Raw genomic sequence first — 14,254 nt, 5'->3', positions numbered from 1 at the left:
CTGCTTCTCGTCTGTTTATTTCAAATATAATACTAACATTTAGTTACTATCATATAATAATCATGAGAGAATACTAAGATATTCAGTAAAAAACAGAGTAACATGAGCAAGCACAATTTGAAGCATTTGGAATTCTTCAGTGAACAGGACAGAAAAATCTTTGAACTCTCGGAGTGCATTCTATAAACAAGATAGACAATATATTACATGTTGAGCTAGGTTAGATAGCATGTTAGAAGGTGACAGAATTATGGGAACCAAATTTAGCATGGAATGCTGGAGGGGCAGCTGTCATTTTGAGTAAGGTGGTCAGTGTGCCTCACTCAGGGAGTAGCACACAAGCAGAGACTCTGAGAAGAGTAGAAGTATGTCGAGGCGAGGGGCTTTCTACACATATGAAACTACCAAGACAAGCATCCCAAGGTAGTGCCAAGACCAGTCCTTAGAGGACATCAGGAAGCCAGAGCCATAACTGGAAAAAAGTGTATAGCCATGTCTTGCAGGGCATTTCAAGCCTTCATTTGAAACTTGGTATCTTGAGAAATTGAGCTGAACAGGACAGAAACTGCTTGCCTTAATTAGAGTTTTACTGCTGTGAACAGACACCTTGACCAAGGCAACTCTTATAAGGACAACATTTAATTAGGGCTGGTTTACAGGTTCAGAGGTTCAACCCATTATCATCAAGGCAGGATATGGCAGCATCAAGAGCATGGCAGCATCTAGGCAGGCATGGTGCAGGAGGAGCTGAGAGTTCTACATCTTCATCTCAAGGCTGCTAGTGGAAGACTAACTTCCAGGCAGCTAGGATGACACCCACAACCACAATGACACACCTACTCCATCAAGGCCACACCTCCTAATAGTGCCACTTCCTGGACCAAAGATATTCAAACCATGACATAGCTCAACACATCTATGTGGCATCCTTGCTTGAAACTGATTCTTATGTAAGCCATTGCTCGCCTGCTTCCCATTAGCTCACATTCTCAGCTACAACTGAAATTCCTGGGATGTGTTTGATGAAAAGAGTCCAGATGTATCTCTGCACTGATCTGTCAGTGATATCCTCCCTTGTCAACGTAATCATTTGGTGGACTAGTTTAAGATGCACATTTTGTACAGGAAGTTGCTTGGCACTTCTTGCCTCCGCCCTGAATGTCTGGAATTGTGTATGTTCTGGCTGGCAGTGGTTAGGACTTGGCTCTGTTCCCCAGCGTGGATCTACTGAAGCGTTTCATGTTCTTCATGTGCTTTCCTCAACTATGGATGACATTCTGTACAGGAAATAGCCATGAAGCATCTTCTCCAGACCAGGTGACACTAGGAGTGAAGGGGGAGGGGCTCGCATTCTGTTCCATCCTTCTAGAATGCTCATTCTGAACAGCAAGCAGTGCTCTCCAGCAGTCAACCATGATGATGATGATGATGGTTTATTTTGATTTTATGTATATGAATGGGTGTTTTGCCTACATGTGCATACCTGGTTTCTGAAAATACCAGGAGAGTTAGATCACCTGGAACTGGAGTTTCAGACATGTGAGTTGTCATGCTGGTGCTTGGAATCAAATCCAGGTCCTTAATCACTGAACTGTACACCTCTCTTGTCTCCTCCCAGTCCCAACCTTGCAAATGTCTCCCCTGATTACTCCCTCCCTCTCTGAGTCACCCCATTCTGGGAAATATAGTTGCATCAGGACTAAGTGATTCCTCTCCCACTGAGGTCTAACCAGGAAGTTCAGGTAGGAGAGGATGATTCAAAGCCAGGCAACAAAGTCAGAGACATCTCCTGCTCCAATTGTTAGGGGACCCTCATGGAGACCAAGCTGCACTTCTGCTACAATCCCCATGGGTTCAGGTTGGTTGACTCTGTATCTTCTTGTGGTGTTCTTGACCCCTCTGGATCTCTTAATCCTATCCCCTACTCTTCCACAAGACTCCCTGAGCTCTGCCTGATGTTTGGATGTGGGTCTCTGCATCTGTTTCCATCAGCTGCTGTATGAAGCCTCTCAGGAGACAGTTATGCTAGGTTCCCGTCTATAAACATAGTAGAGTATCATTAATAGCGTAAGAGGTTTTCTCTCTCCCATGGGATAAGTCTCAAGTTGGGTCAGTCATTGGTTGTCTGATACCTTAGTCTCTTATCTGATACCTTAATCTCTGCTCTATCTTTATCCCTGTGTATCTTGTAAGCAGGACAAAGTTTGGGTTCAAGGTCTTGTATGTGAGTTGATACCCAACTCCTTCCACTGAAAGTTCTGCCTGGCTGCAGGTGTCCGCTTCAGTCTCTATACTGCCTACTGATAGTTAGGGTCACTACCTCCCCCATCCCATATCTCCAGCTGGTCCCAGAGATGCCCTCACCAATTTTTATTCTCATTCTCAGCCTTCTCCAATCCCACCCTCCCTCTCTATACCTGATCAATGATTCCATTCCCCTCCTGAGCCCCTCTCCCACCCAGTTTCCTCTCTCTATCCATCTCTGATGACTGACTATTTTGTTTCCTCTTCTGAGTGAGATTCACACATCCTCCCTTGGGTCCTCCTCATTACCCAGTTTCTTTGGGTCTGTAGATTGTAGCTGGATTATCCTGTACTTCATGGCTAATGTCCACTTGTGAGTACATACCATACATGTGTTTCTGGGTCTGCGTTACCTCACTCATGATGATATTCTCAAGTTTCATCCTGTAAATTTCATGATGTCTTTTTTTTTAATAGCTGAATAACATTCCATTTTGTAAAAGAACCAAATTTTCGTTCTCTGTTCTTCAGTTGTGGGACCTCTAGGTTGTTTCCAGTTTCTGGCTATTAAGAATAAAGCTGCTCTGAATATAGTTGAGCAAGTGTCTCTGTGATATAGTAGGGTATCTTTTGGGTATATGCCCAGGAGTGGTATAGCTCTTGAGGTAGAACTATTCCCAAACCGCCATATTGATTTCCAGAGTGGTTGTACAAGTTTGCAATCCCACCAGCAATGTAGGAGTGTTCCTCTTTCTCTGCATCCTCACCAGCATCTGCTGTCACCTGAGGGTTTGATCTTAGCCATTCTGACTGGTGTGAGGTGGAATCTCAAAGTTGTTTTGATTTGCATTTCCCTGATGACTAAGGATATTGAGCATATCTTGAAGTGTTTCTCAGCCATTCAAAATTCCTCCACTTTTGAGAATTCTCTGTTTAGTTCTGTACCCCATTTTTTAATTGGTTCATTTGGTTTGTTGATATCTTTCTTGAGTTCTTTATATATTTTGGATATTAGCCCTCTGTCAAATGTAGGGTTGGTAAAGATCTTGTCTCATTCTGTAAGTTGTCATGCTGTCCTATTGACAGTGTCCTTATTCTTGCAAGAGCTTCTCACTTTCATGAAGTCCCATTTATCAAGTGTTGGTCTTATAGTCATTAGTATGCTGTTCAGGAAGTTGCCTCCTGTGCCAATGAATTCAAAGCTACTCCCCACTTTCTCTTCTATTAGATTTAGTGTATCTGGTTTTGGTTGATGTCTATGATCCACTTGAACTTGAGTTGTGTGCAGAGTAATGAATATGGATCTATTTGCATTCTTCTACATGCAGGCATCCAGTTAGACCAGCATCATTTGTTGAAGATGCTTTCATTTTTCCATTGCATGGTTTTGCCTTCTTTGTCAAATATCAAGTGTCCATAGGTGTGTGTGTTTATTTCTAGGTCTTCAATTCTATCCCATTGATCAAGCCTGTCTGTTTTTATGCCAATATCATGCAGTTTTTATTCCTACTGATGAGCTCTTCTTAATTAGAGGAGCCTTCTCCTCCCTCCCTCTACACCCCCCCCCCATTTCTGTTCCTGTTTTGTCTTATGATGTACCATTGTCCTTTCTTACCAGTTTATTTTTCTCAGAAGATTGTTCTGGCATCCAAAGTGTCCATATGAGTAGCTCTAAGGCTACCTTTATAGTGTGAGTTTTAGTTCCCTTGCTTTATGCTCCTGGTGGGTGATGCTTCCAGCCAGCTGCCCAGAGAATCTTTGGATCTGTGAATGAAAGAACACACACACACACGTTAGCTTATTTTTATTATGCCATCAATTAATGACTGGGCACTTCTAATCCTCTGCCTGCTACCCTAGCCCCAATCAGGAAAGTGGCCAGTGGCCACTTACCCCAGATCTCACATGGCTGGTTGGCTTTATCTTTTGCAGCTCCTACATCCATCTGTACCCCACACTACTTGGTGATTTCTCCTTCTCCTTCCCATTACAGCATCTTAGCTGTGCAACTCTAAGGATTCTGCCCCATCTCCTTTTGCCCAGTCATTGGCTGCTGGAATTTTTATTGATCAACCACAAACAAATTGGCGACAAGGACCTTTAGTGTTTGGACACACAGATTCACAATTGAATCAAATCATTAGAACCAATCTCCAACAATCCTTACTAGTGTGAAAGTTTTCAGTTGGACCACTGCTGAATCCAGTCATGCCTGACACATTTGTTTTTCTTTGTCTATCCAGAGAGGGTTTTGATGTAACAAATTGGGCACCCAGGGCAACTGTGTTTTTAAAAATGCTAGTTTTCTTGAGGAAGTTTGATGGTGGCTTTTCAAAAGACCTAATAAAATCGATCATCTATTTGGTAAATTTAGTGGTGAAGACCTCCTCTCACCCCTGCAGTATGCTTCAGATCTGCATTATAGTTAGAGTCTTCAGTGTTGGGTGAGATTTCAGTAACCTTCTATGCTATGCTCTAAATCATCTCTGCCTACAGTTCTGCAGTCTCAGTTGGAAGACTATGCCTTGCCCAGAATTAAAACAATTTTCATTCAGATCTCAAATACCAGATTGACTGTCTCCAGTTCATGAATGTAGCCACAACTGAGCCTGCTTCCTTGTGATCCACCATCCTGGGCCGAGGGAGGTGCAGTTGTTTTCAATTTGTGCTCAAGGGAAAATTGAAAATCATCTTATGGTTATTTATATCTTTTTTTTTTTCAAAAATACAGAGAGGAGATAGAATTACTTTGAAGCAAAGGGAAAGTTGTAGGCATGGCTTCTCATTTGGTGACACAGACTATTACTTTCTATGTAAATTTCTTGTATGTTTTTTACTGCCCTGGGTTGGTTAGCATTATATTGGGGCCTTTGAAGAGGTTTTGCCTGTAAGTTTTTACTTTATCTCTAGAGTCGGGGGTGGGGGGGGACGGTTAGAGATACTCATGTATATATAGAAACATTTCAAAATCCAAAATATATTTTGATATGTTTAATATGCCTGGTAATATACCCTACATGTCATTTTAGTAAAAGAGAATTTATTGTACGTTTTCTGTAAGTCTAAAGCTTATGTGTAGAAAAAATTAATCTTTTTAAAATAATTTTATGCCTGTTGCTCTCTTATTTTAGATTTTCATCATATTTTGAGAATGAAATGAGAAAACTAGTCGTTATAATTACATGTAGGTTATTTAATTAAATCTCCACATCTTTTTGTTTCATGCTGTAGCTTCTTTCCTAGAGAGGCAGTGTATGGTCTGAGACAAATGCAGACATTTTATTCATGGTAGCAAAACAAATGGAAAGCGATGGGAGAGGGAACAGGGAAGGCAAAAAGCAGGTGAATCTTGGAAGCTGATGTTTCTGGGTTGAGTGGAAGGATGACCCCTCTATGGGGAAGGGTTAAAAGTTAAGGTGATAGAAGGCAGTGGACTGTGGGGAATTAGATCAACACTGTCGTTGAAGGGAGTGGAACCTTGAACAAGAAAGCAACCAGCAGACGTGAGTATCGAAAGCAGATCTTGAAAAGGCAAGAGTGATGAGCCTAATGTCTTCTATCATTTGGGTACTATAACAGCTATGGCTCGGTACTGTAAGTTAGAGGAGGCTAGACAGAGAATGTGGGGAGAATGAGATAGATTTGGAATTACCTTTAAGAGAGATGGACAAGAAAAGTGGCCAACTGTAAATGGGACAACTTGTAGAGTGTTTTAAAGATTAGGGGTATTTTTACTTGATCATAGAGGGAAATGGATTTTTAATTCCTCTATATTACACTTAGAATTTAGAATTCTTTATAATTGGTTACTGTTTGTTGGTTTGTTTTAAACTCCAAATTTTATTCCCCTCCTGGTCGTCCACCCTCTGACTATACCTCCTCCCTGGCTCCCTGGCTCCACTCCCCACCCCCACTGCATCAGACCTCTAAACTTGGGGCCTCCAGTCTCTTGGGTTCAGTGCATCTTCTCTGACTGAACCCAGACCCGGCAGTCCTTTGCTGTATATGTGTTGGGGCCTCATATCAGCTGGTGTATGCTGCCTGGTTGGTGTTCCAGTATCTGAGAGATCTCAGGGGTCCAGGTTAATTGAGACTGCTGGTCCTCCTACAGGGCCACCCTCCTCCTCAGTTTCTTCCAGCTCTCCCTTAATTCAAAAACAGGGATTAGCAGCTTCTGTCCGTTGGTTGGATGCAAATATCTGCATCCGACTCTTTCAGCTGCTTATTGGGTCTTTCTGAGGGCAGTCATGATAGGTCCCTTTTTGTGAGCGCTCCATAGCCTCCATAATAGTGTCAATTCTTGGGGTCTCCCCTTGAGCTGGATCCCACTTTGGGCCTGTTGCTGGACCTTCTTTTCCTCAGGATCCTCTCCATCTCCATCCCTGCAGTTCTTTGACTGTGGGATGGAAAACACCATCCCTCACTTGATGCCCGGACTTTCTGTTGGAGGTGGCTCTGCAAGTTCCCTTTCCCCACTATAGGGCATTTCATCTAAGGTCCCTCTCTTTGAGTCCTGAGAGTCTCTCACCTCTAAGGTCTCTGGAATATTCTGGAGGGTTGTCCCAACCTCCTACCTCCTGAGATTTCATGTTTACATTCTTTCTGTTGGCCTTCAGGGTTTCAGTCCTCTCCCCTACCCCAATACTGGATCAGGGATCATGTTCTCCTCTTCCCCTCCCCCTCCCTATCTCTTTTCCCTTCCAGGTTCCTCCCCCCCCCACTTTGTGGTTGCTTTCTTCTCCCTTTCAAGTGGGACTGAGGCATCCTCACTTGGGCCCTTCAGCTTGTTGACCTTTTTGAGATCTGTGGGCTATATCTTGGGTATTCAGCAGGGTTATTTGTTTGTTTGTTTGTTTGTTTGTTTGTTTGGCTAATATCTACTTATTAGTGAGTGCATACCATGCATGTCCTTTTAGGTCTGAGTAACCTCACTCAGGATATTTTTTAGTTCCATCCATTTGCTTGCAAACTCAGGATGTCCTCATTTTTAATAGCTGAGTAGTATTCCCTTGTGTAAATGAACCACATTTTCTGTATCCATTCTTCTGTGGTGGGACATCTGGGTTTCCAGCTTCTGGCTATTACAAACAAGGCCATAGTGGATTATGAAGGTGTAATTTTTAGGGAAAATGTCAGTCTACAATCACCACAGTATTAACAGTATGAGTGTCTCCTACTTGCTAAACTGTGGTGAGGGATAACCCCAAGAACTAGCCCCTCACTGTCAACCTTCTGCTCTCTATCTCATCCTATATGGGCTGTCTGTATTCTTTTGAGCCTGAATACTCATGCATGCTATTTGGCATTGGGATTTAAGGGGTTAACCTTTCCTCCAGATCCCCAACAGTCTCCTTTGTTTCCATGCTTTCTTCCCACCCATGTTCCATATATGAGAAAAAAACATGGTGCCCTTCTTTATGAGCCTGTCTTATTTTGCTTAGCAAGATGCCTCCCTGTAAACAACACAATTCCATTCTTCTCTGTGGCTGAATAAAACCCCATTGTGCATCTCTATCACAGTTTTATTATTATTATTAATTATTATTATTATTATATTTACAATCTATCTGTTGCCTCCTCCCATTCCCCCTTCCCATAGTTCCTTATCCCATTCCTCCTCCCCCTGTCTCAGAGAGGGTGCTCCCCCCAGTCAAGCTTCCCACTTCCCCCTTCCCTGAGGCTTCAAGTCTCTCCAGGATTAGGTGTGTCTTCTCCTCCTGAGGCCAGACCAGGCAGACCTCTGCTATGTATGTGTCAGGGGCCACAGACCAGCCCATGTATGCTGCTTGGTTGGTGTCTCAGTCTCTGGGAGCTCCCAGAGGTCTGGATTAGTTGATTTGCTGCGTATTACTTTTATTTTGTTTAGGTATGGGCCTTGACTTCCTGATTTCTCCAATACTTTTAACATGAAGGGGTGTAATTTGTCAAATGCTTTTTCAGCATCTAATGAGAAGATCATGTGGTTTTTTTGTCTTTGAGTTTATTTGTATGGTGGATTATGTTAATGGATTTTCGTATATTGAACCAACCTTGCATCCCTGGGATGAAGCCCAATTGATTGTGGTGAATGATGGTTTTGATGTGTTCTTGGTTTCAGTTTGCTAGAATTTTATTGAGTATTTTTGCATTGATATAAGGAGAATTGGTCTGACGTTCTCTTTCTTTGTTGGGTCATTGTGTGGTTTGGGTATCAGAGTAACTGTGGCTTTATAGAATGAAACGTTCCTTCTGTTTCTATTGTATGGGATACTTTGAGGAGTGTTGAAGGTCTGGTAGAATTCTGAACTAAAGTCATCTGACCCTGAACTATTTTTGGTTGGGAGGTTTTTCATGGCTTCTTCTATTTCCTTAGGGGATATGGGCCTGTTTAGATAGTTTACCTGCTCTTGATTTAACTTTGGCACATGGTATCTGTCTAGAAAATTATCCAGTTCATGTAGATTTTCCAGTTTCTGAGTATAGGCTTTTGTAGTAAGATCTGATGATTTTTTTAATTTCCTCCGTTTCTATTGTTATGTCTCCCTTTTTATTCCTGATTTTGTTAATTTGGATACTGTCTCTGTACTCTTTAGTTCACTTTGCTAGTTTATCTATGTTGTTGATTTTCTCTAAGAGCCAGCTTTTGGTTTTGTTGATTCTTTGTATTGTTCTCTTTGTTTCTAGTTTGTTAATTTCTCCCCTGAGTTTGATTACTTCTTGTCATTTACTCCTCTTGAGTGTTTGCTTTTTTTTTTTTTTTTTTTTTTTTTGTTCCAGAGCTTTCAGGTATGCTGTTAATTTACTAGTGTAGTATCTCTCCAATTTCTTTTTGAGGGCACTTAGTGCTATGAATTTTCCTCTTAACACCACTTTCAGTGTGTCCCATAAGTTCGGGTATGCTGTGTCTTTGTTTTTATTGAATTCAAGAAATTCTTTAATTTCTTTATTTCTCCCCTGACCTAGTTATCATTGAGTAGAGAGTTTTTTTTTATTTTCCATGGGTATGTGGACTTTCTGTTGTTCTTGTTATTGAAGTTTATCCTTAGTCTGTTAGGAAGCATTGGGACTATTTCAATCTTCTTGTATCTGTTGAGGCTTGTTTTGTGATGGAATATGTGGTCAATTTTGGAGAAGGTGCCATGAGGTGCTGAGAAGAGGGTATATTCTTTTGTTTTAGGTTGAAATGTTCCGTGCATATGTGTTAAATCCATTTGGTTCATAACTTTTATTAGTTTCACTGTGTTTCTGTTTCAATGACCTGTCCATTGGTGAGACTGAGGTGTTGAAGTTTCCCACTATACTGTGTGAGCTTCAATGTGTGTTTTGAGCTTTAATCCCAGCACTCAGGAGGCAGAGGCAGGCCAGTTTCTGAGTTCAAGGCCAGCCTGGTCTACAAAGTGAGTTCCAGGACAGCCAAGATAACACAGAAAAACCCTATATCGAAAAAACAAAAACAAAATCAAAAAACAAAAACAAAAGTTTCTTTTATGAATGTGGGTGCTCTTGCGTTTTGGGCATAGATATTCAGAATTGAGACTTTCTCTTGATGGATTTTTCCTCTGATGAATATGAAGTGTCTTTCCCCATCTCGTTTTAACTTTTGCTTTAAAGTCTATTTTACTGGATATTAGAATGGCAACTCCTGCTTGTTTCTTGGTACCATTTACTTGGAAAACGTTTTTCTAGCCTTTTACGCTGAGGTGATGTCTGTCTTTGTCATTGAGGTGTGCTTCTTGTATGCAGCGAAATACTGGATCCTGGTTGTGTATCCAGTCTGTTAGATTGTATGTCTTTTTATCGGGGAATTTGATATTGAGAGATATTAAAGACAGATAATTGTTAGTTACTGTTTTGTTTGTTGTTGGAGGTGGTATTATGTGTGTGTGATTCTCTCCTTTTGGGTTTGTTTTGAGATGATTAATTTCTTGGGTTTTTTTTTCCCTTTGGTGTAGATACGCTCCTTGTGTTGGAATTTTCCTTCTAGAATCCTCTGTAGGGCTGGATTAATAGATATATATATATTGGTTAAATTTGGTTTTGTCATGGAATATTTTGTTTTCTCCATCTATGATGATTGAGAGTTTTGCTGGGTATGATAGACTTGGCTGGTATTTGTATTCTCTTATGGTCTGCATGACTTCTGTCTAGGCTCTTCTGGCTTTTAGGGTCTTTGTTGAGAAATCTGGTGTTGCTTTGATGTGTCTGCCTTTATATGTTACTTGGCCCTTTTCCCTTCAGCTTTTAATATTCCTTCTTTGTTCTGTGCATTTAGTGTTTTGATTATTCTATGACAGGAGGATTTTCTTTTCTGGTCCAATCTGTTTGTTGTTCTGTAGACTTCTTGTACATTTATGGCAATCTCTTTCTTTAGGTTGGGGAAGTTTTCTTCTATGATTTTGTTGAAGATGTTTTATGGTCCTTTGAGCTGGGAATCTTTGCTCTCGTCTATTCCTATTATTCTTAGGTCTAATCTTTTCATTGTGTCTTGGATTTCCTAGATGTTTTGAGTTAGGAGCTTTTTATGCTTTGTATTTTCTTTGACTGTTGTGTCAATATCTTCTATGGTATCTTCTACACCTGTGATTCTCTCTTCTATCTCTTGTATTCTGTTGGTGATGCTTGCATCTGAAAGAACTTGATCTCTTTCCTAGGTTTTCCCTTTACAGGGTTGCCTACATTTGTAACTTGTTTATTGTTTCTACTTCCATTTTTAGGTCTTGGACTACTTTTTACAGTTTCTTCACCTGTTTGATTGTATTTTCCTGTATTTCTTTAAGGGATTTAATTGTTTCCTCTTTAAGGGCTTCTGCATGTTCAACCATGTTTTCTTGTATTTCTTTAATGAGTTGTTTATATCCTCCTTAAAAATCTCTATTTTCTTCATAAGATGAGATTGTATGTCAACATTTAGGTTATGCTTTTCAGGTGTGTTGGGGTATTTAATGTTTGCTATGGTAGGAGAACTGGGTTTTGATGGTGCCAAAGTATGTTGGCTTCTGTTGCTTATGTTCTTGCACTTGCCTCTTGCCATCTGCTTATCTCTGGTGTTAACTTGCCTGAGTGTCTCTGTCTGGAGTCTGCCTCCTGTGTCCCTGGGTACAGCAGATCTCCTGGGAGACCTGCACACTGTGGGTTGTTGAGAGGGGCACACACATGCAGATCTTCCAGGTGAAGGTGTAGACCAGAAGGAAGATAGGGTTCTTGTGGAGGGGGCTCTACCACATTTTTAAAATTCAGTTATCTGTTGATGGACACCTAGGCTGATGTTATAACATGGCTACCATGAGTAGTACCATGCTTAGCATGTACACATGGGTATACTTAATGGAAGCTAAACCTTGTTCTTGTGAGTATATATCCAGAAGTAGTATAGATAGATCATATGGTAATTCTATTTTTAGAAACTCTCCAAACTGATTTCTATACTGGTTGCCATTATTTACATTTTCATCAACACCCCTCTCCCCACATCCTCACCACCATCTACTGTATGTTTTTATGATAACAGTCATTCTGACTGGGGTAAGATGAGCTCTCATTATACTCTTAATATGCATTTTTCATGTATTTATTCACCTCCAAATGGAGTTGTCTATATGGACTATGAACCATTAAAGTTAGAGATAACATGATTTCTTCTCCACTTGACCTTGTAGCTGAATTGAATACCTCTAGGTTATTGTCCCTCCTTCCTACTCCTGAGGCTGGTATTTCTACCTTTCAGTGAATGTGACTGGGTCAAGAGATGCCCACACTGGTTCTCTGACCCTGCTTCCTTAGAATATGTCTCCTCATTTCATTCCTGACTACTCTCTGCCCCTCAGAAGGCTGCTTTGCCAATGTTGTGTGATGTGACATGTGTTTAGCTTAGTTTAATTCGTTGCTTGAGAAGAGAAAGAAGAAAAGTAAGACCAAAAATACAAACTTTTTGCACAAGCACAACCTCCTCATGGAAACCTTATAGTCAGAGTGATGCTGACACTTCTGGTTTCAACAAAATTGATGATGCTTTGTCTACCTTCCTGGGGTCAAGGGCAATGGCTAAAGCATTTTTTAGGAAATTTCCAGTGTGCTTTACCACTCATCTTGTTTTTGTTACTGCTGTTCTCTTAAGACAGGACTGTTCCATAGCCTAGGCAAACCTGAAATTTATTTCCTCTTGCCTCTGCTTCCCAAGTGCTGGGATTACAGGGTGTGCTACCACTCTCAGCTGCTGACTACTTTTATTATTATTTTCAAGAAACATTTTGTGAACGCAGACATTCTCTACTCCCTGTCCCTGTGTGTTTTCCAAGGGAGGAAATATTCGGGTAAATTTGCTTGCAATTATTTGAGAATTTCTCTCCCCATCTAAGCTCCTCTGTTTGTTCCAAAAAAAGTTGTGAAATAACTACCCTTGTTGTCTAATCTAGAGCACTGATACAGGGCCATGATTCCTGGGCATGTCGGGAATGATGAGTCTAAATTACTTATGGTTTTATGGAGTATGTAACCACCAGGAATAATGTTCATCTGCAGTTGATAAACATAACCACAGTGTCTTAGCCAAATGGAACTGTTCATCGTTAGGTAGCAGGAAGCCTAAATACAGATGGTTTCAGAACTCAGCAAACTGTCACAGCTGCTTCTGGTTCCTCGATCTGCTCCCTTAATATGTGGCTCTCATTAAAGAGAACTTCAGAGGAACAAGCAGAGGGATGTGAGCCCATCCTCACGCATGTTAAACCAGAAAAATGTCCAGCTTACTTGAAGGGCCCACCAATAAACTGCCACGTAAATCTTCCTGGCCAGAACTAGCCACATGTGGCTTCCTTCAGCTATAAAGAATAGTGAAGACTGAGTATTTTTAACCAGGTACAACTGTTGCCTTGAACAAACTTAGGATTATGTTGGCAAAGAAGTTCAGTGACCAGGCAGCATACAATCTGTCTCAGGTACCGTAGTATACCTTTAAAGTCCCATGTGTAGTGATTGCCTGATTTCATTCTAGTTAGACATCTCGGTCACATTCTGTGATGGATTAGGTTGTCTGTTGACTGTGCAGGAAAGCTGGTGATATCACAGCTGGTACATACCTTCCAATTTTTAGGAACTCTGGCCTTTCTTGGCCTTCTACACTAAATATTCACTGACTTATAATGTGATAAAGGACATGAAGGGACCAGGCCACCCAGAATGTTCTGTCTCTAGGACCCTGAATGACAGCTCAATGTAGACAGTCAGCAACAGCAATCTCCCTGAGCTGTTGGTAACAGTCAACTTTGACCAATTTTCTATTTCTTTCAAGTTCAGAAGAGGACTTTTTCTACTTAGGACTATTCCTTTGAACTTTGAATCATTTCTCCATCGTCCCTTCCTTATTGGAGGTTTTACTTTATCCTGCCTGGATTTTTTCCCCAACTCTTAGAGGTATATTTCTAATTTTTTATCATAGTGGGGGGAAGCAGCATATGTGACTTGAAAAGTCAGTATTATCATATGCTTTTCAGTAGGAAAAAGTTTTAAGGTCGTATAATGTGAACAAGTTCTAGACTATGACTCCCTTTGGCCTTCAGCATGGCAGGGCAGAGCCAGATGCAGCAGAGCATCCCTGCATCATAAGCACGAGGGGAATATTGCAGTTTCCATGTGGAAACCCTGAGAAGTGTGGTCCACTGGCTTGTTCTCTGGGCCACTTTAACTTCTATCTTTCTTCTGTACCAAAGTTGAATCACTGTCTTTTACTGTTCTTATGTTAGCTCTAGCTCTGTTGCCTTTGACTTTTGCAAGCGGTTGGCCTGGAAGACATGAGGCATTGGCTAGTGCTGCTTAGCACTGTTCCTGCAAAGCCACCCTGTTGCCTGGATCAGCTTCCTGACCTTGAGTCTTTTGTCCACCCACCATTGGTTTTGTTGAATTCTCTCAGCTTAATTCTCAACTTTTGATAAAGATTTCATAGATGCAAGTTTACCCCAGCTTCTTTCTTACAAATCAGCCCATCACTGAAGCTGTAGTAAATCAATCCTTGGTTCATTGCAATATTATATTTTGG

At 41.1% G+C, this 14,254-nt stretch overlaps 1 protein-coding gene across 6 annotated transcripts in view; it reads left to right on the top strand.

Moving 5' to 3' along the window:
• The window catches only part of Hecw2 (HECT, C2 and WW domain containing E3 ubiquitin protein ligase 2), a 407,742-nt gene that overhangs the window by 241,852 nt on the left and 151,636 nt on the right, over window positions 1–14,254 (top strand). Inside the window, exon 1 of one of the 6 annotated variants that reach the window (XM_029476584.2) lies at window positions 13,571–13,632. The exons of the other annotated variants lie outside the window; for them this stretch is intronic. The gene's annotated coding sequence lies outside the window, so the exon portion shown is untranslated. Of the gene's footprint in view, window positions 1–13,570; window positions 13,633–14,254 lie in introns of those variants that run through there. 6 annotated transcript variants of the gene reach the window in all.

Source organism: Mus caroli, unplaced genomic scaffold (assembly GCF_978045245.1).
Source record: "Mus caroli unplaced genomic scaffold, Mus_caroli_1 scaffold_1, whole genome shotgun sequence".
NCBI classification, from domain to species: domain Eukaryota; kingdom Metazoa; phylum Chordata; class Mammalia; order Rodentia; family Muridae; genus Mus; species Mus caroli.
Note: the sequence above shows the minus strand (reverse complement) of the source record. Positions and strands in the feature narration are given on the sequence as shown.